Source organism: Canis lupus, chromosome 13 (genome assembly GCF_011100685.1).
Source record: "Canis lupus familiaris isolate Mischka breed German Shepherd chromosome 13, alternate assembly UU_Cfam_GSD_1.0, whole genome shotgun sequence".
In the NCBI taxonomy this organism is placed as follows: Eukaryota; Metazoa; Chordata; class Mammalia; order Carnivora; family Canidae; genus Canis; species Canis lupus.
In genome coordinates this window covers 43,449,601-43,476,328 of record NC_049234.1, presented here as the reverse complement: position 1 = coordinate 43,476,328, position 26,728 = coordinate 43,449,601, and the positions used below count along the sequence as shown (strand labels likewise).

Genomic DNA, 26,728 nt, shown 5'->3' with positions numbered 1-26,728 from the left:
AACTAAAAATCTGCATGTGTTTATTTATTATCTACACTACTACTAAGAGAAAATACTGATCACTTAGAGATTTCAGAGCATAACCTGGTTTGCTGAATGCATGGCTATTGCGCATTGAAGATTTTATTTATTTATTTGAAAGGTGGGGGGGAAGGGAGAATAAGAAGGAGAGGGACAATTAGATGCAGCATTGAGTTTGCAGCCTGACCTGGGGCTCCATCTCACGACCCTGAGATCCTGACCTGAGCCAAAATCAAGAGTTGTATACCTAACCAGCTGAGCTACCCAGGCGCCCCAGTATTGATAAAGGAAAGTTAATGATAATAGGAGATCCTATAAATCCTTTTAGGAAAAATATAAACAGTAATGATAGTGATAAGAAAGGTTTTAGCCTTATTCATGGATACTTCTGAGAAAGAATCTAGACATTTTCAAAATAACTGTTACTTTGAAATAAGAATCAAATAAAATTTGATTTTCAGTTCATACCTTATATGCTCCCCTGATAAATGACCCTTGTCTTTATTAAGAAAGGGTTCATTTCACTATGAATCAATCATTGAAGGTATTGCAATTGTTAACTGTTGGTATAATAACAGGTCACATTTATTGAACATTTACTATATGCCAAGTACCATGTAAATACTTTTTAGATGTTTTTATTCATTATAGTTGTGTGCCTCCTAAGTCTCAGACACTTAAGCAGTAGGGATATAACATAAAGAAAAAAAAAAGGTGGAAAGATAGATACATTATGTCATTTAATCCTTCTCAACTTTATTACCTTGACACCAGTATCTCCATCTTCCACTTAAGAAATTGAGGAAGGAGAAGTTTAGGATTTGCCTTAGGTCATATGGCTAGTAAGGACTAAATCAGGAACTAAAACCCTGCAGTGCCTCTCTCCACTATGATAGTCTGCTTTTCTTAGTCTGCTGCTTCTTAATTTACAGCCTATGCATTTCTTGAGAAAAGTGGAGCTGATCTACCTGCCAGCCTCTGTACCCACATATTCTGCCTTCATTCTTTTAATACAAATGAATTCTACAAGTACCACTCTGAGGCCAGCCCCTCCACTTACACAGAGGATCCCTTCCTTCTTGGCCAGTTAACAACCTTGTTTTAACAATTGTCACCTTTTTCTTCTATTTTTCCTCTCTCTGTGGGATCATTTTCAGTCAGAGGACATAAGTGGTATTATTCCCCATTATTTAACACAGACACACAGACACAGACACACAGACACACACTTCTTTACCTCACTTTCCTTTGATTCATTTACCTGCTCTTTGTTAAAAACACAATTCCTTATGAGTTATCTATACTGACTCCATCCAGTTGTACTTCTTCCATTTTCCTTAAAACCATTGAATTCAGACTATCGCTCTTTTACTCCAGTGAAATTTCCTCATGTAAGTCCAAAGGCTTCCCCATTGCCAAATTTGGTGGTCATTTGTCAGTTCACGTGAACTTATCAGTGATATTTGACACAAATCATAGCTATCTTTTCCTTGAAATTCTTTCTGTAGTTGGCTTCCAGTTGACCATTCTCTTCTGCTTTTCTATTTCACTGTAGCTTTTTCTTGGTCTCCTTTACCAGTTTTTCCTCATGTGGTCAACCTTCTAATGACAGAATGATCCAGGGCTCAGACCTGGATAATTTCTATTTCTACACTCACTTATTTGATGATCTCATTTAGTCTTAGGGTTTTAAATATAATTATGTGTCTGTAATAGATTATAGCATAGCACTCATTTATTCTCTGTGTCTCTGTAACAAGATATCATGTTTTTGCTCTTGCAGCATGACTAACATTGATCAGTGCCTCCTTGTAGGTGGAGTAGAAGTCACTACTCCTTTGGCTTGATCATATGATTGACTGGGTTAGGCCAATGAAATGTGAGCAGAAGTGACAGTATGCCAGGTCCTAAGCAGAAGCTTCATCTGTTCATACTCTTGCTCTCATTTTGTCATATAAAATGCGACTGGTATATCCCAGAAAGATTCTTTCTTCAGGAAGTATGCTCGAATAAGGAAACAGAAACAAAAGTGCAGTATTTAGCCCATATAGCAACCAAGAAGTAAGGTGAGTGAGAAATATTTGTTGTTGCAAACCAGCAAGGTTTGGGGAATGGAGTTGTCACTGCTGCAGAGCTAACCAGAATACTATTGATGTGCTAATGGCTCCCTGATTTCTACCTCTAGCCTCACCTTTTTTGTACTCCTAAATGTTTACTCAGCAGTTCTATTAGATGACTAGTAGACTTCTGAAACCTGACATACCCAAAACCAAATCTTTTTTTTTTTTGCTCCTAACTCTTTATTAGCTGCCTGTCTCATTCAGAAGTATGCAAAAATCTGTAAAATGGCTTATAAATACCTACCTGATCTTGTCTCTTATTTCTTAATTCCAGCCTACTTTCCCTTTTGTTTACTTCATCCAACCCTACTGACCACTTTATTGTTTATGGAATACATGCAGATCACTGTGCTCTGAGGATTTTTTTTGCTTGCCTTTGCCTCTGTCTTTTCTTTCAGTTAGCTCCGTGGTTTACTGTCTCACTTCCTTAAACTCTCTGCCCAAATACTAACTTAGTGAGGCCTTTTTTTCAATAACCAGTTCTAAATTACATATACTCATTGTCATCCCTATGCCCATCTCCTTTGTTTTTCTCCTTAGCATTTATTATTTGTTACATTATAGGACTTACTACTTTCTTGGTTGTTTCCTCCTCTCCCATTATAATGTATGTTATAAGACTACAGAATTCTGTGTTTTGGTCTTTTCTGTATCCACAGCTCTTAGCATACAGTAAGTTCAAGAAATACCTGTTATGTGAATATGTTGAGGTTTTTTTTTTTTTTTTACTCCCAAATATGTTATTATGAACTAAATGTTTGTGTTTCCCCAAAACTCCTATGTTGAAGCCTTAACCCCTAATAAGATGATATTTGGAGGTGGAACCTTTGGAAGGTAATTACATTTACATGAGATTATGAGGGTGGGACCCCCATGAAGGATGAGTGTGTCTTTACAAGAAAAAGAGACCAGATCTTGCTCTCTCTCCCTCTCAACGTGTGAGGGCATAGTGAAAAGTAGCAGTTTGAAAGCCAGGAAGAAGGCTCTCACCAGGAACAAATTGGCCGGCGCCTTGATCTTAGGTTTCCCAGCCTCCAGAACTGTGAGAAATAAATGTCTGTTGTTTAAGCTACCTAGTTTATGGTATTAGAGCAGCTTAAGCCAACTAAGACATAATAACTTCTTAAATTCTAAAGAAACTGCTGTCTTCTAGGTTACCAGAATGTTTGAATTTCAGGAAAAGATCACTTTCACATCAGTGTGAAACAAATGTGAAACATCAAACAGAAGATCCCTTGAAAACTCTTGATTTTCAGTCATGTAACATGAAGTGAGCTATTACATGATCTTGTCTTTCAGCCCGGCAGATGGATTTCCTTGTGCACAGGAACAGAGGCCTCCTAACAGGGTAATTGTATTAGATTCATTTGCTTTTTAACACGTAAATTAAAAAGGAGGCAAACTGTGTATAGCACTTAAATTTAAATTAGTTATTAGTGATCAAGAGAAACCCTGGATTTGTCAGAATTCTTGGAAATCCCAATTCTGCTTTTTTAAGATCTAGGTGAGAGGTGTGGCTCATATGTTTCCCAAGCTCCTCCTGGGTGCATGGAGAAGTCCAGGGGCTTATCTTATTATTTATTATTCAATCTCCAGCTGCTGAAATAAAATGGATGAAGAAAGGAGGCAGAAATCCAAGAGACCTTATTCCTCCTTTCTTCTCTATAACTAATCAGTTACCAGATTTAGGAGAGGCTGTTTTTTCTTGATCTTCCCTTCTCTGCATTCCCATTGCCACTACCTTAAATTTTTAATCATTTCCCACTGAGTTTATTTCAACAGTGAGCATCCGCTGCCAGGTTCACCCCTTTTCACATTATGCATAAAGTTATTTCTCTGTAGTCTTGTGTATCATCGGACTACTCTCCAGTTTAAAATTCTTTAGTGGCCCCTCGTGGCCACCAGGATCTAGTTCAAACACTTTGCAGGAAATGGTAAAATAAATCCCCAAAAAGTTGTGTTTTTTGCCATCATGTCATCATTACTTTGCTCTTTTATATCACATAAAATTCCTTTAAAACTCTTTCTCCTCCCCCCCCCTTTTGTTTTGTTTTGATCTCCTGGTTTTCTGCGGCTGCAAGCATGGGCTCTGTCTATGGAAGGTAGTCTTTCCCTGTCCCATACTCTTAAAGAACCAAAGGCGTAGGCTTTTCAGTCTGTCCACAGTTGTCTGTTGTCAGTTTTCTCTAATAGGCTGTATTTCATGAAGTCAGACATATGTCTTTTTTTATTTTTTTAGACATATGTCTTATTCACTGTTTTATCTCCAGGGCATAGGAAAATTTCTAATATAACACATACATGTTTAGATAAAATATTTATTTATTTATTTATTTATTTATTTATTTATTTATTTATTTATTCATTCATTCATTTTTATTTAAGGATTTTATTTATTCACAAGAGACACACACACACACAGAGAGAGAGAGAGAGAGAGAGAGAAGCAGAGACACAGGCAAGGGAGAAGCAGGCTCCATGCAGGGAGCCTGATGTGGGACTCAATCCCGGGACTCCAGGATCATGCCCTGGGCCGAAGGCAGGAGCTCATCACTGAGCCACCCAGGGATCCCCATATTCTTTCATTTAAGTAAATACTCTGTCTTTTCTAAAATTGCCAATTATTGGCATCCCCATGTTTTGACAGGGACTCGAAAATAACGTTGGCCATTAGTCTGCCTTGTGTTTGTATTTTCCAGCACCATGAGGCCTCTTTGAACACCTCAGATAACAGGGATCTCAGTACCTCTCAAGAAAGTCTGTTTCCTTTTAAAATAGCTTTAATATTTATAATCCTCTTCTTCGTGTTGAACCAAAATCTACCTCTAAAGTTCTTTTCTAGTTTGTCTTACTTTTGCCCCATTGAACTCCAATCACTATTCTTGAAGATACCATAAATAATGGAAGGTTTTGGCTCTCTATGTATCTTGCTGCTGTAACGTATTTTACTTTGCATGTGGAGAAAAAAGACATTATTCAGGAGCTTCCTATTGTACATTTATACATAATGGAGGCAGTTGTTCATTGCAACATGACCCAATTAGACAAAAGCATTTAAACAATATATTTATCATTGAATAGTAAAAGATAATGGCAGTAAAAGTAGTGCACAGAAATGTGCAATATATTTCAGGGAAATGTGGCATTCTAAAAACTAGGTGTTATATTTTCCATGATGAAAGATTTTAGTCTTCCTAAAGTACAATGACTTTTTGCAATTGCATTAGAGCACCAAACTGAATAGAGATGATTGTGTCAACAGTATATGACTATAATGCTAAAATTTGGCTTCAGAAAGTTTGATGCTCTGATTTGCAAAATAGAGTCTTATAAGAAATTATTTTCATAACATACTGGAAGTCATATTTATACTTTCCTATAAAGAATATAACCTGTCTTTTGTTAGTCATTATCTTAACTAAGCAAACTTGATATACTTGCAGTTTATTATTAAGTATCAAGCAGTATCACATATGATGTCTACACTTGAGGTAATGCTGTAGTTGAAGTAACAAATCAGAATACTAAAACTTACAGAAGCCTAATTTTATTTCAGCAATATGGGAACAACCATTATCTATTTGTAAATTAAATAAATGTTGCATCTTTATATTTAAAGAAAACATAAGCTGTCTTCTTATATGGTGCCTTATGTTTCTGAATGAATGACTTGCTGTGTGAATTGAATAGTGAAAATGTAAATTTTACATTTCATCAAATATCTGATACATTTAACTTGCTTCTCTTTAGGAGAAGCAGAATTAGCCTTTGGAAAAATGTCCCTTTACCGACCCCTAAGAGGGCTTATTATCAGCTACCATCTTTACCCACCAACAATAAAATTTTGGGGGAAGAGAGGTACAGGTAAAAAATTTTGAGCTTTCAAAATAGATAGAGATACAAAAGAGAATAGCAGAGCGTATAGCACAGAAGGGAAAAAAAAGAATAAACTGTGTATGAAGCCATCAATACCAACAAACGATACTTTACACAAGGGATTATGGGAAACAGACAAGACTACCAATGGAAACAGGGTAAGACAGACATCACCTTCCCTTTCATTAAGCACTTCACTTTGTACCATAGTAAGACTGTCTACAAAAGATGTAGAGTGGAGAGGCGGTGATGTATGAAAATTTAATAAAACGAGAGCATCAAAGCACTACTGAGTGTAATTAGACAGGGAGTTAGTGCAATTTCTCTGAATTTGAGGACTAGGTTAGGCAAATTTAAAATCCAACACAGAATCATTTAAAGTAGCCATGAATAGAAGAATTAAGTCCTAAGATAATGAGTTATAAATATGGTGTTCACCAAGGCAAGTAAGGAAGGTGGTTTTTTCAAAGAGAACGACTTGGAAAAATTGCAAGCACCTTCCAAGAGGGGAATAACAGCTATTTGAAAATATTAAAAGGGTGAACCTATTGACTGAAAAGTAACCGTGGAAAGTATAACTCAACCAATTCTTTATCTGACTTTCTAGAAAGAAACTGTTAATGAGTCATCCATAGATTCCTTAAAAACCAGAGTATGAGGGACTCCTTGGTGGCTCAGTGGTTGTGCATCTGCCTTCGGCCCAGGGCGTGATCCTGGAGTCCCGTGATTGAGTCCCATGTCAGGGTCCGTGCGTGGAGCCCGCTTCTCCCTCTGCCTGTGTGTCTGCCTCTCTCTCTGTGTGTATGTCTCTCGTGAATAAATAAATAAAATCTTTGGGCAGCCCAGGTGGCTTAGCGGTTTAGCACTGCCTTCAGCCCGGGGCCTGATCCTGGGGACCTGGGATCGAGTCCCACGTTGGGCTCCCTGCATGGAGCATGCTTCTCCCTCTGCCTGTGTCTCTACCTCTCTCTTTCTCTCTCTCTTTGTATGTGTGTCTCTCGTGAATAAATAAATAAAATCTTTAAGAAAAAATAAAAACAAACAAAAACCCAGAGCATGGGAGCAAAACTCCATGTCAGTCCAAAGAGAACAACAGAATGAGGGAATTATGAGAGCACATGTTTCCCATTACTGTAGCCTTCTCTGGATAGTAAAATTAAATTTAGTTATTGTCTAACTGAAATATCTCTTAGTTCAGACTATCAAAATAAATAGCATGCACTGAATAGCTTATAAACAACAGTCTGGAGGCTGCAAGTCTCAGATCAGAATGCTGGCATGGTCAGGTGCAGGCCCTCTCCTGGCTTGCAGACTGACTTTTCACTGTGTCTTATTGTGTCCTCACATAGTGAACAACAGGGCTAGAGGTCTCTTTGGAGCCTCTTTTGTAAGGCACTAATCTCATTCATGATGGCTCCACCTTCAAGATTTAAGTACCACCCAAAGGCTCCAATACCTCCAAATACCATTACCCTTGGGGGTTAGGATTTCAAAATAGGGGGGAAGGGGGAGCACAAATATTCAGAGCATAGTAGCATTCCTCTAGATAAAAGTCCTAAAGAAGTAGGTCATAGATTGAATATGGTCTCCAGATGTTTTGTTTGCTCTGCACCTTACATAGAAATTAAATCTTCTCTTAAAAATCAGGATATTTCACATTCATAACTTAGTATTCAGCTCCTCTTTAAAAATGAGATCTGGAAATATAACGCAAGTTCCAGCAGGGCACAAAAATCAAGTACAGTTAGAGAACATTATTTCATTAGTTCACCATGGTTTCCAACATAGCCTATTTCTCCCAGTACTAAAGCTTCGTGTTCACATGTTTGTTCTCTCTCTCTCTCTTTTTTTTTTTTATCATGCTTACACCATGGCTTTTCTTTGTAGTAGTAGGAGGAATATTTCTCTGTGTTCCTGACTCAAATGGAAAATCAAATCAGTTTACAAATGGATATTGTATTTCCTGTGTTTTAAGAAAACAACAAATACATATATTTTTGTTGAAGTCTAAAAAATGTCTCCCTGATTCTTTTTTTTTTAAATTTTATTTATTTATTCAGAGAGAGAGACACACAGAGAGAGAGAGAGACAGAGACACAGGCAGAGGGAGAAGCAGGCTCCATGCAGGGAGCCCGACGTGGAACTCAGTCCTGGGTCTCCAGGATCACACCCTGGGCTGAAGGTGGCGCTAAACCGCTGAGCCACCCGGGCTGCCCATCTCCTTCATTCTTAAGAAACCTTCAGCCCATTTGCCAATTTTCCATTATTTTTCTAGCTTCTGTGGACATTTAAGTTATGCCTTGTGCTTTACATCCAACAATTTAAAAAATAAGTTTTTTTTTTAAATTTTTTTTAAAAAAATCTTATTTAAAGCTCACCACACAAACTCCTTAGGTAGTTTGGTTGCCTAGAGTCTCTGCTTATAGGAGGTAGGTACCCTGAATACTGTACCAAGCAGGCAATAGCAGTACATCATCCTGATGTCTTAAGACTGTGAGAATGGACAGTATGACTTGAGCATCTGAAACCTAAGCAGTCCACATAAGTTGCTGGATAATAAAAGGAATTTTTATTAGGATGAAAATCAGGTACTGGATTGTGATCACTCTGCTTAAACACCTAAAGTAGCTGACTGTTCTGTTTTCTTTTAAGTGAAAAATGTATTTTATTGTTTTGAATTTTTTCCATGTCAGCATTTCTTAATATATACGCTTAAGGATCCTAAATAGTAAACAAAAAAATACTAAAGAATTCTGGCATAGTAGCAGTTTGAAAAAGAAGACAGTTTGGAAAGGTAATCTTTCAGGTCACATCAGCTGACTCATGTAGGTGGTGGCCTCCTCCCCGAGGGAAGCTGACCCTGAGCGTGTTGTCATTGGATATATTAGCTCTAACCTGTTTTCTGTCTTAATGCTACAAGAATTTGTATTGCCTGCCTCCCTTGTATTCTCTTCAGGGTAAGTGAAGAGATTCAAATATGCTTAAGTAAAACCTAGGTAGAGAATCAGTTTGTTGCTGAAATCATTAGCCATTTATTTGTTTTGTGTTTATGTGTAAATTCATATATGTTTGTATATATACATACATGAGTATAACTTCAAATACAAATGATATTTGAATTCTCTGGTGGTTTCATCCATAGTCCATATAATTGAAACTGTTTTTTTAAGAAATCATGTAGAATACAGACTTTGTACCTACCTTGTGCTAGCTCTCTTGCCTTTTTTTTTTTAAGATTTCATTTAATCATTAATGAGAGACACACAGAGAGAGGCATAGAGACATAGGCAGAGGGAGAAGCAGGCTCCTCCAGGGAACTCTGGGACCACGCCCTGAGCCGTAGGCAGATGCTCAACCACTGAGCCACCAGGCGTCCCAATCTCTTGCCTCTTAAGTTCATAAATTATGATTTGGCAGGAGTGGGGAGATAATTATGTAAGTACATAAAGTCTAAGGACTAAATTTTATTGAATTACAAGCACGTTCGTGAACTGATAGAAATGGTCAGGAGTAGGATAAGAGACCTTTTGTACATGAAGGTTTAAATGTTAGAGTCCTCTGGAAAATACATCAGAGAAAATTTTAGGACCAACTGGACTACTTGGGTCACTATTGGTAGGAATAGGATTCTATCCTTGGGTCTGCTGTAAAACCATCTAACATAAAGGACACACATGCACACTGCCCCCCCCCCCCAAACACACACAAATAAGCAAATGGAGAATGTCTAAGTTCATGAAGTTACACCCTTTTAAAAAGGGAAAATCGAAACTGTGTGTGTGTGTGTGTGTGTAGCTATTATATGTGTATATATAGCTATCATGTATGTATGTATACATATATGTATTTTTTTTATTTAATTGGAAAGACATACACAAACTGTGATGTATAACACTCTTCTTACTTCCTGATTTCCTTATCTTCTCCATTATGGCCCTATGTCTGGATTCCTATCTTGACTTAGCTCTATTAGGATTCATTCATTGAGCAAATGTTTACTGAAGGACTTTTATATGTAAGATACTCCATAGGAGCTAGGAATTAAAATATGAATAAAAGAGTTCTATTCTTAATAAGTTTACAATTAATGGAGCTAAGAACCCTTTTGTTTTCTGCTGGGCACCATATTCCATTGTCACTTTATTTCTCCTCTCATTAAACAACGTATAAGTCATTTCTCATTAGACCACAATGATTATTATCATCGTTATTTACATATGAGGAGAATGAAGCGTGGAAAGTTTGTGCCTGGCTAAGGTCACATAGTTAATCAAGTTGCAGAGCTGAGACTAGAATCTCCTGGATCTTGCATCCAGGATCATACTGTTCATAGAGTTATTTGCAGTCTCACCAATATGCTTTTAAAAAATGTAGACAATAGCAGATAGATGACAGTCATGATTAAAGAGATCAGTAAGGTGCTTTAATGGATGATGGGATTTTTAGGCCTCTTGTAATTCACTCTTCTCAACAACTTTGACCTATAGTTAGAATCTCTAATTTCTCCTGGGCTCTCTTGATTTTTAATCCTTAATATTTCCAAAGGTCTGAGAAGGGCATAACAAAAAGCAATTCATCATGTTGGCCAGCAGAGATCCATATTTCCCTGGGGCAAAGCAATGAACCTTTGAGTTTCAAACAGCTTGGGATATCAAGTCCAAACATTCAGATTCAGACATAAAACTAAAAAGGACCTAATAGCTCCTGAAAATATATTCTCTGCCTTAATTCTGTTCTTACTTCCTCAGCAAGAAACAGTGTTACCGTAACACATACAGGAGCAGTTCAGCAATCTCCTCTGTCCTGGGACCAGGAGAACAGAGGAGGGGTGAGTGACCAATTAAAGCGATACAATCTATATGTGGAGGGAAGAGGAGACTGTGTATTTAGTAAAGGCCATTTCTAATGTGCCTCTGGAAGCTGTGCCAGCTCTTTAATGGATACCTTGGCTGCATGAAAACAGCAGGAAACTATATTGCACTCCAGTTGCTACCATTTAGGTGGCCCCCTGCTACTGGCTCTGCTGACAAGTACACATAGGAGTAAGGGCTATTTTTCAGGGAGCTCTGGCTTCTGCTGGCATAGCATCGTTTTTTAAAGCCTTTTCTACTCACTTAAAAAGGATGTGATTAAGAAAGAGCTGAGGCCCTGCTAAGAGAACACTTAGCTTGATATGTAACCCACCTGCCTTCCAAGAAGTTTTCTTGTGGTTTGATTTGCAGGCAGCTTAAGTGACTGAGAAATTAAGGGTCAGAGTTGTTTTAAGGGCCAAAAGGAGGAGGAGTTCCCCAGCCCAGCTGGAAGGTAGATTTTACTGTAATTTGCTTCTGCATATACTCACCAGTGTGATTCTGAGTTCTCTTCTAGGCATCTGGACACTTCAAAAACCTTTTCTCATATATTTTTTTCTTTGTTTCTCTCAGTTGACTTTTCAGTAATTTCCTCAGATTTACTTTCTTGTTCAGTAATTCTCTCTTCAGCCATGACTGCCTTTAAACCCATTCATTGGATTTTAACTTATAATTTTTAGAAATTCTGCTTCATTCCTTTTCGAATCTTCTTAGTCATTGTTTATAGTTTCTTGTTCACAGGATATTTTAAGGCTTTAAACATTCTGTAAGGTAATAAATATGTTATCTTAGAGTCTGTCTCTGATAATTCTATTATCCGAAATACTTGTAGGTCTGTTTTATTATTTCTTCTGGATCTTGCCCTTGGTGCCTTGTTTCCTGCATATTTGGTACTTTGTCTATGAACGATGATTTTCCTTAGACTTTTAACTGTGGAATCCTCTGAGATCTGGTGTAGAAGTGTGTTGTTCTGGAGAGGATTTACATTTACTTCTCTAAGTCTAGGATCTCTAAATTATATTCTCAACTTGAGGGCTTTCAGACTACCAAGACAGTGTGAAATTGGGCTATAAAACCTGCAGGAGGGCCAGTTGGTGGTTCCAAAATCTTAATCACCATTTTTAACCAATGTTCTCCAGGCAATTTCAAGGTTTAAGATAATTAGTTTTCTTCCAGTTTTCTACAGAGTGGTTTATATCTGGTCGACCCTTTCCCTAAACATATAACTCCCTGGAATCTTACTTAAAAGAAGATAGATTTCCTGCCTTAGACAAGTTTGGGTCTTGGTTACTAGTTTCTGCATACGATTAAAGCATGAAAACTGAAGCTCAGATTCGCTCTTTGAGGAAAAGGTCTCAGAATAAATGCTGCTTAAAACTGGGCATTTGTCTGGGTTCCACTATCACTGAACCTTGCTTTGAGGATATAAATACTTCTCTATGTCCTGCCTCTTTACTACAAGGAGAAATCTTAATCAGGAACATACTAGGAAGGAGATTTGGACACATACATAACTATTCTTATAATTTACTAATTTACTTTTTTTCCCCTGAGGTAGAACGTCTCTACCCTGTGATTTCAGCTTTATTACCAGAACTTCTGGAGATTGGAAATATATGAAATTTTCAGCAATTAAAAAAAACCCACACAGACTGTCTGCGTGTTTAGGCACTTGACAGTACGCAGAGACGTGAACGGACTATTCTGTGACTCCTGCCCAGCACATGGCCAAGATAACGTCTAATTGAGACACAGAGGGAGACTGACTTTACAAGTGCCATGCCAACCACTCACTTGTCTAGATTTTCTATGCTTTGTGACTCTCAGTTTAGAACATTGGAAAGCAGTATTATATCTCTACTAGATTATCTTAAATTGCTATAAAGAGATTTTCACCAAACTTTGAATAAATACTGCTTCAGTTTCTAAAAAATAGTACTGTAAGAAATGGTTATATAATGAAATTACAATGAAGTATTGTGCTTACAAATAAAATCCAAAATCCTTTGTGTCCAGCAAGGTTCTGCATTACTGGCTCCTGTCAACCTTTTCTAACTTACCTGTCGCTAGCTTCCCTCTGGTTTACAATGCTTCCGACACACTGAGCTTCTTTCAGTTTTCTACCTCAGGGCGGCCTCTATGTGTGTTGCATCATCTCTTAGAATTTCCTTTCCCCTCTTCTACTGAAATATTTCTTTCTGATCATTGTATTGTCTTACCTTAAATGTCTTTTCTTCAGAAAAATTTTTCCCGCCTACAGAATATTAACATTACTTTTCTGTTCCCATTTTTATAATACTTAGCATTTTTATAGAATTTATCACATAGTGTAATTATAAAAGATTGTGATTGTTCAATGATTTGCTTCCCCACTGAGCTTTGTAAGCTCCACAATGGCAAATAATGCATGTTTTTTTACTGCTATTTCAATAAATACTCAAATTTACAAATAATAGCAGAACATAAAATCTTCTCATTTTTGTCTGCTTTAAAATGAAGATGATAACTAACTTCCGTGTTTTCTGATGAAAGTTAAAAGAGAATAAAATATTGATATAAGAAGTGGATTCTAAAATAGACACACAAGTATTAAGTGGCATGCAATGCATTCTATCACCAATAAACAAATGTATGCTTCAGTAAAACTCTAAGTGATGTGTGTCATAGACCTAATTTGTTGCTTTTAAATAGTTGAAACAATAAATGAGGGAATATAAATATCTAACAATACTTTGAGCTGATAATGGAGGAATGAGCTAGAATTTCCTACTGTGAGAAAGAACAGCAAACTCAGTGAAGAGAAGGAATGAGTGTTTCCAGAAACTAGTAGAAAACCACATGTAACTAGAATGCAGAACATGAATAGATTTGTCAATGTAATGTTGCTGATTAAGTGAACAGGATCATAAAAGCCATATATATATATGTAAAGATTTTATTTATTTATTTATGAGAGATACACAGAGGGAGGCAGAGACGTAGGCAGAGGGAGAAGCAGGCTCCATGCAGGGCGCCCAATGCAACACTCGATCCCAGGACCCCGGGATCCACACCCTGAGCCGAAGGTAGATGCTCAACCACTGAGACACCCAAGTGCCTCAATAATAGCCTTCTAATAAAAGCCTTGTTATGTACTAAATGTTACTGTATCTCCAAAATTCATATGTGGAAGCCCTTGTTCCCATTGTGACTGTTTTTGAAAATAGGTCAAGTTGAGATGATGAAGGTTAAATCAGTCATATGGGTGGGTATCTCATATATTAGGACTGGTGCCCATATAAGGACAGAAAGAAGACTCTGAGTTTGGTCATTTTCCTACATGTGAAGACAACAAAGAGGTAGCCATTTCCAAGCCAGGAAGAGAGTGCTCACCAGAATGTGAACCATGCCAGATTTTGATCATGAATTTTTTAGCCTCAGAACTGTGAGAAAATAAAATTCTGTTGTTTAAACCATGTAGTCAATGCCATTTTTTTTTTTTTAACGGCAGCCCAAACAACCTGGGCAGTCATTTCAAAAATGTTAGTCTTTATCTTAAAAGCAGTATATTCCAATGTCTAGTGATTAAGTGACCACTAAAGGCAGCTTATTAAATATATAGGTACAGGTGATTTAATTTTGTTCCTTTAAACAAAAAGAAAAGAAGCTTTTGTGTGGTACTATGTCCTGACTAAAACAATTTGGCTTTTCAACCATTTGTCAGGTCATTTGGGTAAATATTTGTACACTCTAATACTTTAAGGACGTTCTGTGCATAATGGGCCTTTATATTAGATGGTATTTATGGTGAAAGAAATTAATAGATGTATTTTGTTAAATATGTGAAATTAAATAGCACAAGAGCATAGGTTCCGGCACTGTCCTAAGGCACTTTAACATACTTCTTAAATAAAACAATTCTTTCTAATGACAGAAGCAGCCAGTCAGATAGTTGAATTAGTAATATAATTCTGTATAAAGTGGGGAAAACTTCAGATAAATAGAATTCTATCAAAGGGCTATTCCCAGTGCATCAGGCTGCTATGCTTAGCAGATTCTCAGTCTTTATTCATGCAACAGCATTAGGCCTGATAAACCATTTATAGTTAACCATGTATTTTGAAAAATAGTCATCAATAAAAAATTATTTCTGGCATCCCTTAGGTTAATTAACAAACCCTCTGATGTACATTTTCATAGTTAGGTTTCAGGTGTATATGTAATCATTCCTGAAGTGTGGATGTCTGGTTAGTGTACTATAAATTCTATCTAACAACTCCTTAAATGAAAACTAAGGTTAATTTATTCACACAAATATCATACTGTTTATATTGAAAAAAACTTTTTTAAAAGATTTTATTTGTTCATGAGAGACACATATTGAGAGGCAGAGATACAGACAGAGAGAGAAGCAGGCTCCTTACAGGGAGCCCAACATGGGACTTGATTGTCAGACCTGGGATCACGCCCTGAGCTGAAGGCAAACCCTCAACTGCTGAGCCACCCAGGTGTCCCTATATTGAAATATTTTTAAAGTAAATCATCAGAGTGTAACAAAGGTTTTTCAGTGTAGATGTGATAGTCATGTTTCTGCATATAGAACATCAGTTGTAAAGAATGATTCAACATAAATCAACAAATGCAATAAATCACATTAACAAAATGAAGGATAAAAATCATATTGTCATCTCAATAGATTTAGAAAAAGCATTTGACAGAATTCAGCATCCTTTCATGATTAAAGAAAAAAATTAATAAATTGGGTATAGAAGGAATATGCCTCAGAATAATAAAGGCCATACATGACAAACCCACAGCTAACATACTCAACATTAAGAGGTTGAGTTTCTCCTCTAAGATTGTAAATAATATAGGAGTGCTAACTTTCACCATTCCTGTTCAATATAGTACTAAAAGTCATAGAGCAATCAGGCAAGAAAAAGAAATGAAAGACGTCCAAGTGAGAAAGGAAGAAATAAAATTATCTCCATTTGCAAATGACAGAATTATATAGACAGAAAACCTTAAAGAGTCTACCAGAAAACTGTTAGAATGAATTCAGTAAATTTATGGTATACAGAATCAAGATACAAAAATCATTTTCATTTCTGTGCACTAACATTAACGTTTGAGAAGAAAAGTTATGAAAACAATCTTCTTTACAATAGCATCAAAAACATGAAAGTTTTTAGAAATAAATTTAACTGAGGAGGTTAAAGACAACAAAAACTATAAGACTTTGATGAAAGAAATTGAAGAAGACACACATAAATGGAAATATATCCTTTGTTTATGGCTTGGAAGAATTAATATTGTTAAATTGTCCATGCTATCAAGGTGTTCTTACAGATTCAATGCAATCCTTACCAAATTTTTACACAGATAGATAAAAGCAACTTTAAACTTCAGATTAAGCCACCATAGACCATAATTAGCCAAGTGATCTTGAGAGAAGAACAAAGATGGAGGCTTTATGCTTCCTGATTTAAAACTATATTACAAAGATATAGTAGTAAAAATAGCAGGGAACTGAATGAAAACAGGTGTGTGTGTGTGTGTGTGTGTGTGTGTATGTGTGTGTACCAATGGGACTAAATAGAAAGCCTAGGAATATACCCATACACATAGTCACCTAGTCTTTGAGAAGGGCACCAAGAGCAGACAATAGGGAAAAAATAGTCTTTTCAATAAATGGTACTGGGAAAACTGAATAGTCACATACTAAAGAGTAATATTGGAGCCCTGTCTTACACCACTCACAAAAATTTACTTGAAATGCATTAAAGATTCAAATATAAGACCTGAAACTAAAAACTCATAGAAGAAAACACAGGTAAAAAGCTCTTAGACATTGGTCTTAGTCTTAGCAATTATTTATGGATTTGAGTAGAAATAAACATGTCAGACTACATTAAACAGAAAAGCTTCTGCACCATAAAGGAAACAATTAACAAAATGAAGAGTCAACCTACAGAATGGGAGAAAATATTTTAAAAACATATATCTGATAAGGAATTAATATCCAAAATATATAAGGAAAGTATACAACTCAATAGGAAAAAATGAAATAACATTAAAAAATGGGCAGAGGACCTGAATAGATGACATTTTTCTAAAGAATACATCCAAATGGGTAACAGGTCATGAACATGGCCAACATGAAAGAGGTACTTCAATATCACTAATGTGAAATGTAAATGAAAACCACAGTTGTTAAGATGGCTGTTACCAAAAGACAAGATAACAAGTGTTGACAAGGGTGTGCATTGCTTGTGGGAATGTAAGCTAGGGTAGCTATTATGGAAAGAAATATAGAGGTTCCTCAGACAATTAAAAGTAGAACTACTATTTGACCCAGGAATCCTACTTCTGTGTATATATCCGAAGGAAATGAAGGCAGTATCTCGAGGTATTTGCACTCCCACGTTCACTGCAACATTATTCATGAAACTTGGAAAAAAGTTATCATTTGTGACAAATAGATGGATAAAGAAGAAAATATGATAATATCTGTAACTAAAATTACTCAGCCATAACAAAAAAGTAAATCTTGTCATTTGTGACAACCTGAATGAACCTGGAAGATGTTATGTTAAATAAGTCAGATGGAGAAAGACATATACCATATAAGCTCATTTATATGTGGAATATATAAAAAACTGCACTCTGGAAACAGTAAAGTAGTGGTTGCCAGGGACTAGAGGGTAGGGGAAATGGGGAGATGTTGGTCAAAGGGTACAAACTTCTAGTTAGTAAGTTCTAGGTTTCTAATGTATACCATAGTAATTATATCGAGCAATACTGTTCTTACCATGCACCCTATATTCTACACACCACTCAAAATGATAACTGTGTGAGGTAATGGATGTGCTTAAACTTGATTGTGGTAGTCACTTCAAAGTATCCATTATTAAATCATCACGTTATACACCTTGAATTTACACAATGTCGTATGTGAATTATACCTTAGTAAACCCGTTGGAGGGCAAATACAAAAAAAAAAATCACTTGTGAGCAGTTGGGAGAATAGATGAGGGCTAGAGGATGGCAGGGTGGTACTATGGAAACAACATTTAAGGAAAGCAATGAAGAAAAGTTGGGCCATCGTGGAGACACTTTGGATGGAGAGAGGTCAGCAGATTTAAGATGTTTTTAAGATGAAAAAGAATCCAGTGATGTATTAAATATTCCTGGGGAATTGAAGGTATCTAAGCAAGAATGATTTCTAAATTTCACTTGCTTAACTAGATAGGTGGAGCTGGTATTTGCTGGATTAGAAATAGAAGAGCATGATTGTATACCATTAGCCTATTAATTTTGCGTACATCAAATGATCTTTTTTTCTTTGAGTTTCTTAGAATTTGAATTCTTTTAAGAGATGTTATGAAGGCATTTTCATGTAGTGCCCTTGAATGAAGAAAATGATTTATATTAGGAGATAAAATTTGAGAGTTATCTATTCTAATTGCCCATGATAATTAAGTTTATTAGCATGGCTAGGAAAAGCTAGAGAGCATATAAAGTGAAAATATAAGGGAACCTGTAGCTGAGCCATTAGAAACTTCTACGTTAAGAACCTATTAGAGGAGAATGAGTTTGTAAAGAAGAAATAGCCATAGAGATAGAAAGTTAAGGGAGTAGCATAGAAGCTAAATGGAAGAGATTTCTAGAGGAGGATGCATCATTGGTGCTATTTTAGCTGAAAAGTCAAGACAAGTGATTTAACATGTCCACTTTAGGGACCGAGAGGACATAAATGACCTTTGTATTACCTATATAAAATGATGGCCTGGAAACTGAATGGAGTGTAAGAAGAATGCATGGAAGCTGAGGAGGTGGCCAGGGTTCATTTTGTAGTTGTTTGAAACCAGAATCCCTTTTCTTTCTTTTTAAAAATTAGTTAATTATTTTTATTTTTTTTTAACTTTTATTTATTTACAAAATTTTAACTCCAGAATAGTTAACCTACAATATTATATTAATTTCAACTTTACACTTCAGTGATTCAACAGTTCCATATATTTATTCACTGCTTATTAAAATGAGTACTTTTAGTCCCCATGATCTATTTCACCCAACCTACCTCCCTTCTGGTAACCATCTATCTGTTCCCTATAGTTAAGAGTCTGTTTTTTGGTTTATCTCTTTTTTCCCTTTGTTCATTTCCCCCCTCCAATTTTGTTTAAATGCCAGTTAGTTAACATACAGTGTAATGTTAGTTTCAGATGTAGAATTTAGTGATTCATCACTTAGATACAGCACCCAGTGATCCTCACAACATGTGCCCTCCTTAATACCTATCACCCATTTAACCCATTCCCCCACCTACCTCCCCTCCAGCAGCCCCTCAGTGTGTTTTTTGTAGTTAAGAGTTACATTTGTTTTATGCTTTACTTCTTTCTTTTTTCCCCCCTCTATGTTTTTCCGTTACGTTTTCCTAAATTCCACATATGAGTGAAATAATACAGTACTTTCTCTGACTGACTGACTTTCCTTAGCACGATACTCTCTAGCTCTATGCATGCCATTGCAAAAGGCAATGCTTAAATTCTACATATGAACAAAATCTTAGGGTATTAATCCTTCTCTGAGGGGCTTATTTTGCTTAGCAGATGCTCTCTAGATCCATCTACGTCATTGCAAATGACAATATTTCACTCTTTTTATAGCTGAATAATATTCTACTGTGTGTGTGTGTGTGCACAAGGATTCATTTTTTCTTTTTTTTTAAGGATTCATTTTTTCCCCCACATCTTCACCAACACTTGTTTCTTTAGTTTCTTTAGTTTTTTATTTTAGCCATTCTGACAGGTGTGAGGTGATATCTCATTGTGGTTTTGATTGGCATTTCTCTGATGAGTGATGTTGAACATCTTTTTCATGTATCTGTTGGCCATCTGTAGGTCTTCTTTGGAGAAATGTCTGTATCTTCTGCCCATTTTTAATTGGATTATTTGGATTATTTGTGGGGTTTTTTTGAGTTTTATAAGTTCTTTACATATTTTAGATACTAACCCTTTATTGGATATATCATTGCAAATATCTTCTCCCATTCGGTAGGTCGCATTTTAGTTTTGTTGTTTCCTTTACTGTGCAGAAGCTTTTTCTTTTTATGTAGTCCCAACAGTTTATTTTTACTTATGTTTCTTTTGCCTCAGGAAATCTATCTAGAAAGATGTTGCTAGGGCTGATGTCAGATAAATTACTGTCTGTGCTCTCTTTTAAGATTTTTGTGGTTTCAGGTCTCACGTTTAGGTTTGTAGTCTATTTTGAGTTTATTTTTGTGTATGATTTAAGAAAGTGGTCCATTTTCATTCTTTTGCATGTTGCTATCCAGTTTTCCCAACACCATTTGTTGAAGAGACTGACTTTTCCCATTGGGTATTCTTTCCTCCTTTGTTGAAGATTAATTGATTATATAGATTGGGGTTTATTTTGCACTTTCTATTCTGTTCCATTGATCTGTGTGTCTATTTTTGTATCAGTACCATACTGCTTTGATTACTGAAGCTTTGTAGTGATCCTGAAGTCTGGAATTGTGATACATCTCTAGTTGTGTTTTTCTTCTTCAAGATTTCTTTGGCTATTCAGTGTTTTGTGGTTCCATTCAAATTTTAGGATTGTGTTTTTTCTGGTTCTGTGAAAAATGCTGTTGGTAGTTTGATAGGGATTGTATTAAATGTGTAGATTGCTTTGAGTAATATAGACGTTTTAACAATATTTGTTCTTCCAATTCATGAACATGGGATGTTTTTCCATTTCTTTGTTGTTGTCTTTATTTCTTTCTTCAGTGTTTAATAATTTTTAGAGTACAGATCTTTTACAACTCTTTGGTTAAGTTTATTCCTATGTATTTTGTTATTTTTTGTTCAATTATAAATGAGATTATTTTCTTAAGGTTTTTTTCTGCTGCCTCATTATTAGTATATAGAAATGCAACCATTTGCTGTATATTGATGTATCCCTCTCACCTTACTGAATTTGTGTATCAGTTCTAGCGTTTTGTTTTGTTTTGTTTTGTTTTTGGGTAGAATCTTTTGATATTCTATAGATAGTATCATGACATCTGCAAATAATAAAAGTTTTATTTGCTCTTTACCAATGTGGATGTCTTTTATTTCTTTTTGTTTTCTCATTGCTGTGGCTAGGTCTTCCAGTACTATGTTGGAAAAAAGTGGTGAAAGTGGACATCCTTGTCTTATTCCTGACCATAAGGGGAAAAGCTTTCAGTTTTCCTGCATTGACTCCAATGTTAGCTGTGGGTTTTTCAAATAAGGACTTTATTATGTTGAGGTATATTCCCCCTTGACCTACTTTGTTGAAAGTTTTTATCATGAATAGATGTTGTACTTTTTTCAAATGCTTTTTTGCATCTATTGAAATATTGTTTTTATCCTTCCTCTTATTGATGGGATGTATCATATTGATTGATTTATGAATTGAACCAGCCTTGTATCCTGGGGATAAATCCCACTTGATTGTAGTGAATGATTTTTTAAATGTATTGTTGGATTCCATTTGCTAATATTTTGTTGAGGAATTTTGCATCTGTGTTCATCAGAGATTGGCTTGTAGTTCTCATTTTTTGTGGTGTCTATCTGGTATTGGTATCAGGGTAGTGCTGGACTCAGAATGAATTTTGAAATTTTCCTTCTATTTTTTGGAAAAGTATGAGAAGAATGGGTATGAACTCTTCTTTTTTTTTTTTTTTTTTTTTTGAACTCTTCTTTAAATATTTGGTCGACTTCCCCTGTGAAGCCGTTCCTGGACTTTTGTTTGTTGGGAGTGTTTTGATTATTGATTCAGTTTTATTGCTGGTAATCAGTCTATTCAAATTTTCTATTCTTCAGCTTATTTTGGTTGGTTATGTGTTTCTAGGAGTTTATCCATTTCTTCTAGGTTGTCCCAATTTGTTGGCATATAGTTTTTCATAATATTTTCTTACAATTATTTGTTTTTCTGTGGTGTTTGTTATTTCTCCTTTTTTGTTTCTGATTTAGTCCTCATTTTTCTTCTTTCTTTCTTTCTTTCTTTCTTTCTTTCTTTCTTTTTTTTTTTTTTGATGACTTGGCTAAAGGTTTATCAATTTTGTCTATTTATTCAAAGACCCAGATCTCTACTATTGTTTTAGTTTCTATTTATTTATTTCTACTATTATCTTTATTATTTTCTTCTTTTGCTAATTTTACAGTTTTGTTTGTTATTTTTCTCACACCTTTTGGTATAAGATTAGGTTGTTTATTTGTGATTTTGCTTGCTTTTTGAGATAGGCCTGTATTGCACTAAATTTCCCTCTTAGAACTACTTTTGCTTTGTCCCAGAGATTTTGGATCATTGTGTTTTCATTTTCATTTCTTTCCATGTAGTTTTTAATTTATTTTTGACTCTTTGATTGACCCATTCATTGTTTTTAGTAGCATGCTTTTTAACCTCCATGTATTTGTACTCTCTTCAGATTTTTTCTTGTGGTTGATTTCTAGTTCCATAGTGCTGTGGTCAGAAAAATACACACGGTGTGACTTCATCTTTTTAAATTTTTTGAGGCTTGTTTTGTGTCCTAATATGTAGTTTACTCTGGAGAATGTTTCTTGTGCATTGAAAAATATGTATTTTACTGTTTTGGGATAGATTGTTTTAGTTGTCTGTTGAATCCATCTGGTCCAGTGTATCATTCAAAGCTACAGTTTTCTGGTTGATTTTCTGTTTGGATGATCTGTCTATTGGTATAAGTGGGGTGTTGAAGTCCCCTACTATTACTATATTACTGTTGATTGGATCCATAAATATTTATAACTATTATATCTTCTTTGTGGATTGTCCCCTTTATGATTATACAATGTCCATCTTTGTCTCTTGTTACAGTCCTTGGTTTAAAGTCTATTTTGTCTTAAGCATTAGTACCCTTGCTTTCCTTTGACATCCACTTACATGGTATATGTTTCTTCATCCCCTCATTTTCAATATGCAGGTCTGTTCAGGTCTGAAATGAGTCTTATAGGCAGCATGCTGGTCTTGTTTATTTATCTGTTCTGTTACCCTGTGTCCTTTGATTGGAGCATTTAGCTTCTTTATATTCACAGTAATTTTGATAGATAAGACTTTTTTATCATTTTGTACTTGTTCTGCAGTTGTTTTATATTTTTATCTGATCCTTCTCTTGCTCTCTTTCATGGTTTGCCGGCTTTCTTTAGTATTATATTTGGATTATTTTTCCTTATTATATTACTATTGTATCTATTACTGGATTTTGACTTGCAGTTACCATTAGGTTTGTATGTAACATCTGCATATAGCAGTTTATATTAAGTTGATTGTGATTTAAGCTTGAATCCATTCTTTACTCCTCTCCTCCTCATGCTTTACACATATGGTGTCCTAATTTACATCCTTTTTATTTTGTGAATCCCTTGACTGATTTTAACAGATACACTTATTTTTACTGCTTTTGTGTTTCCTACTTTTCATACTCTTACTAGTGGTCATTCCTTTCTACTCAAAAAGTCCCCTTTAACATTTATTCTTGGGCTGGGTTAGTGGTCGTGAACTCCTTTAGCTTTTGTTTGCCTGAGAAACTCTTTATCTCTCCTTGTGTTCTGAATGATAAACGGAGTATTCTTGGCTGCACATTTTTTCCTTTTAGAATTTTGGATATATCATGGCATTCCCTTCTGGCTTGCCGAGTCTCTACTGAAAAAGCCACTGATAGCTTTATGGGGTTTTCCTTATATGTAACTACCTGCTTTTCTCTTGCTGCTTTTAAAATTCTCTATCACTCATTTTTGCCATTTTAATTACTATGTGTCTTGGTATGGACCTCACTGGGTTGATGTTATTGGGGGAATCTCTGTGCCTTCTGGGTCTGGATATCTATTTCTTTCCCCAGATTTTGGGAAGTTTTCAACTATTATTTCTTCAAATAAATTTTCTGCTCCCTTTGTTCTCTGTTTTTCTTCCCATATCCCTATAAATACAAATGTTATTATGCTAGTATAATGATGTAGTCACTGGATTCCCTAAGTCTATTCTCTTTTTACCTAATTCTTTTCTTTCAGCACTCAGCTTGATTATTTTCTGTTATTCTGTCTTCCAGATTATTAATTCATTCCTCTGCTTCCTCTAGTCTGCTATTTATTCTAGCTAGTATAGTTTCAATTTCATTTATTACATTCTTTATCTCTGATGGATTATTTTTTATCTCTTTCTTAAGGGTCTCATTGAGTCCTCCACTCTTTCCTCAAGTCTAGTGAGTATCTTTATGATCTTTATTTTTTTTAAAGATTTTATTTATTTATTCACAATAGACATAGAGAGAGAGAGACAGAGGTACAGGCAGAGGAAGAAGCAGGCTCCATGACAGGAGCCTAACATGGGACTTGATCCCGGGACTCCAGGATCGCGCCCTGGGCCAAAGGCAGGCACCAAACCGCTGAGCCACCCAGGGATCCCTGATCTTTACTTTAAATTTTCTGTCAGGCATATTGCTTATATCTGTTTGCTTAGGTCTCTTGCTATGGTTTTGTCCTATTTTTCCTTTGGGACATTCTTCTGTCTCTTCATTTTGTCTCTCTGTGTTAGGAAGTCAGCTGTGTCTCCTGTTCTTGAAAGTAATGGCCTTATGAAGAAGAGGTTCTACGGTGTCCTGCAGTGCAGCATGTCCCCTGTTACCCATCATGTGGCCCTGTGTTCATACTGAGGAGAGGGGAGAGAAATGGATCCTTCCAGCTCCCTAGTCTCTAGGACAGGCTCTGAGATGAGTAAATAGCTCTCTCTGCCACATGTGCTAGGTGTTTTTCAAATTGCTCCTTCTACGTCGTGTCTCCCAGGGCTTTTTGTCATACTATATCTTTAAGGGTGGGAACTCAGCTTCCTGTTGCCCTCAGGACTCTCCCAAAGCTGAACCCCATGATTTTTAAAGTTCCAGGCTTTATATCCCACTGGTTATAAGAACTCACAAAATTCAGTCTTGCTTTCAAAGCCCAATGTTATGGGCTCCCTGGGATGATAGTCTGTTTCTTGCCCTTCTCCATGCCAGTGGCTCCCTTTCTTCTGTGGACTGCTAGGGTCCATTTTGCTCCCCCAGCATCCCCACCCTTCCTATCTTTTTACTATGGCCTCATCTCTACCTTTAGTTGAGGAATTTGTTCTGTCACAGTCTTGAGTTGGTTTTCTGGGTTATTTACACTGATATGAGTTTATCTAGTTGTATCCATGGGATAAGGTGAGTTTAGGGTCCTCTTACTCCATCATCTTCCCAATCTCCTTGGATTCCTTTTGCCATATGGCAGTATCCTTCCATACACTTCCACACTGTGTACAGTTCACACAGTATAAACTGCTGTTGTGGCTTAAAGTGTTGTCATTGTTGTTATGGGACTATCTTCTACAGTCAAATAAATGTTATATGTAGGGAATTCCCAGAATTATCCAGCTGCTGGATATTGTATCAGTATTTTTGGACTTTGCCAGTATTTTGACAATTATCATTTGTAGTTTCTTTGATAACATGAGACATTGGTTGTAAGGCATACTTAAGGCTTAAATTCAGTCCTTTATGAAGCATGGCTACTATTTATTTCCCAGTATTAATTCCAAAACTTTCTTAGTTATTCTGTCTCCTTAGTGTAAATTATAAAGTTAATAGGTGATCTTGCAACATCATGAACTCAGACAAAAATGCAGGAAATGGCTCCACCTTGGATATTATTAATTCTGAACACAATTGGATTATGACTATCTTAACTCTGATTATTTTGTATCTTATGAATTGCCTACATTTGTTTTTAAAGAAGTCTTTCAGGCTTCTATCATTTTGTAGTAACATTAAAAGCAAATTTTTATAAGGATTACAATATGATCTTAAATAAGATGAAAATGTATTATAGAATTGGCAGAAAGCCAGAAGACGTTTTATTTCAGTGTGCTGCTTATGTGCCACTGTTACATGTGCTGTTGTTTTGAATTGGACATTAAAGGAGATTCTCTTGATTTATGTATAGTTGGACTTGTAGGCCACCTTAGAGGAGAAATATTTGAAAACTAAGTTTTAGTCTTGGTAGTTGAAGAAAAGCCATTATTAAATGTCTCCACTTCCTTTCTTTTCATCTGGTTAAGCCTATTCAAGAATTTAGCTCATCCACCATTAATTCAGGAGGTTCTTCATGAGCTCTTTAGATGAGAAAGGTACCTCTTATTTTTGATGACATAATATCGTGATCATGTCTGTTATAACACTTTTCATATTGAAACCTTATGATTATCTGTCTCTTCCAATATCTGAATATTCCTGAAAGAATGGGACATTTTTATCCTTTTTGTAACTCTGGTGTTTAGCAGGCTATAGTCACATAAGAGAAGCTCAATTGAATCATGTTAAGCAATAAAATAACCTCAGTATTATTCAGGTTTTCTAGAGGACCTTTTCCTTATGCAAAAAATTCAAAAGGGCAACTTCCAGAAGAGTAGAAATAAATAGAAGAGTATTTATGTGCCCATTCTCACACAGTTGTAATTCCTCCTAACTCTTGACTTTTCTGGGCCTGTGCAGCACATTTATTTGAAGCTTTTAATATAGAAACAAAATGTTAGAAATAGAAGAGACTAGAGAGAATATCATATACTGAAACCCCGTAGTTTAAGGAATGAATCTCTGTGTTTTTACCCTCTACCCCTGATGGACCTGTGATTGGATCAAAATTTTTTTTTCCAGTGTAGTGGTCTATTTGTTTATTTACTTATTTATTTCTCATTCAGTATGTATTCCATCTTCTTCTGTTAACAGCATCCTATTGCTCTTAGGAAGCTATCCATCTTCTGTTCTCAGTCAATGTCCTGATTCTAAGAAGGGAAAGGATTCCGGTCCCTCACCTATTTCTATATCTAGAC

At 35.8% G+C, this 26,728-nt stretch overlaps 2 protein-coding genes across 10 annotated transcripts in view; both read left to right on the top strand.

Moving 5' to 3' along the window:
* COX7B2 (cytochrome c oxidase subunit VIIb2) overlaps positions 1-26,728 on the top strand; it is a 139,762-nt gene that overhangs the window by 102,186 nt on the left and 10,848 nt on the right. Inside the window, exon 2 of one of the 4 annotated variants that reach the window (XM_038556008.1) lies at positions 3,441-3,489. The exons of 2 other annotated variants lie outside the window; for them this stretch is intronic. The gene's annotated coding sequence lies outside the window, so the exon portion shown is untranslated. Of the gene's footprint in view, positions 1-3,440; positions 3,490-24,065; positions 24,090-26,728 lie in introns of those variants that run through there. One more of the 4 variants, XM_038556010.1, reaches the window with a different exon arrangement.
* Positions 1-26,728, top strand: part of GABRA4 (gamma-aminobutyric acid type A receptor subunit alpha4) — a 218,452-nt gene that overhangs the window by 181,210 nt on the left and 10,514 nt on the right. For 2 of the 6 annotated variants that reach the window (XR_005368997.1, XR_005368999.1), the window contains exons 10-11: positions 3,441-3,489; positions 24,054-24,089. The exons of 2 other annotated variants lie outside the window; for them this stretch is intronic. The gene's annotated coding sequence lies outside the window, so the exon portion shown is untranslated. Of the gene's footprint in view, positions 1-3,440; positions 3,490-10,765; positions 10,846-24,053; positions 24,090-26,728 lie in introns of all 6 variants that reach the window. 2 more of the 6 variants (XR_005368998.1, XR_005368995.1) reach the window with 2 other exon arrangements.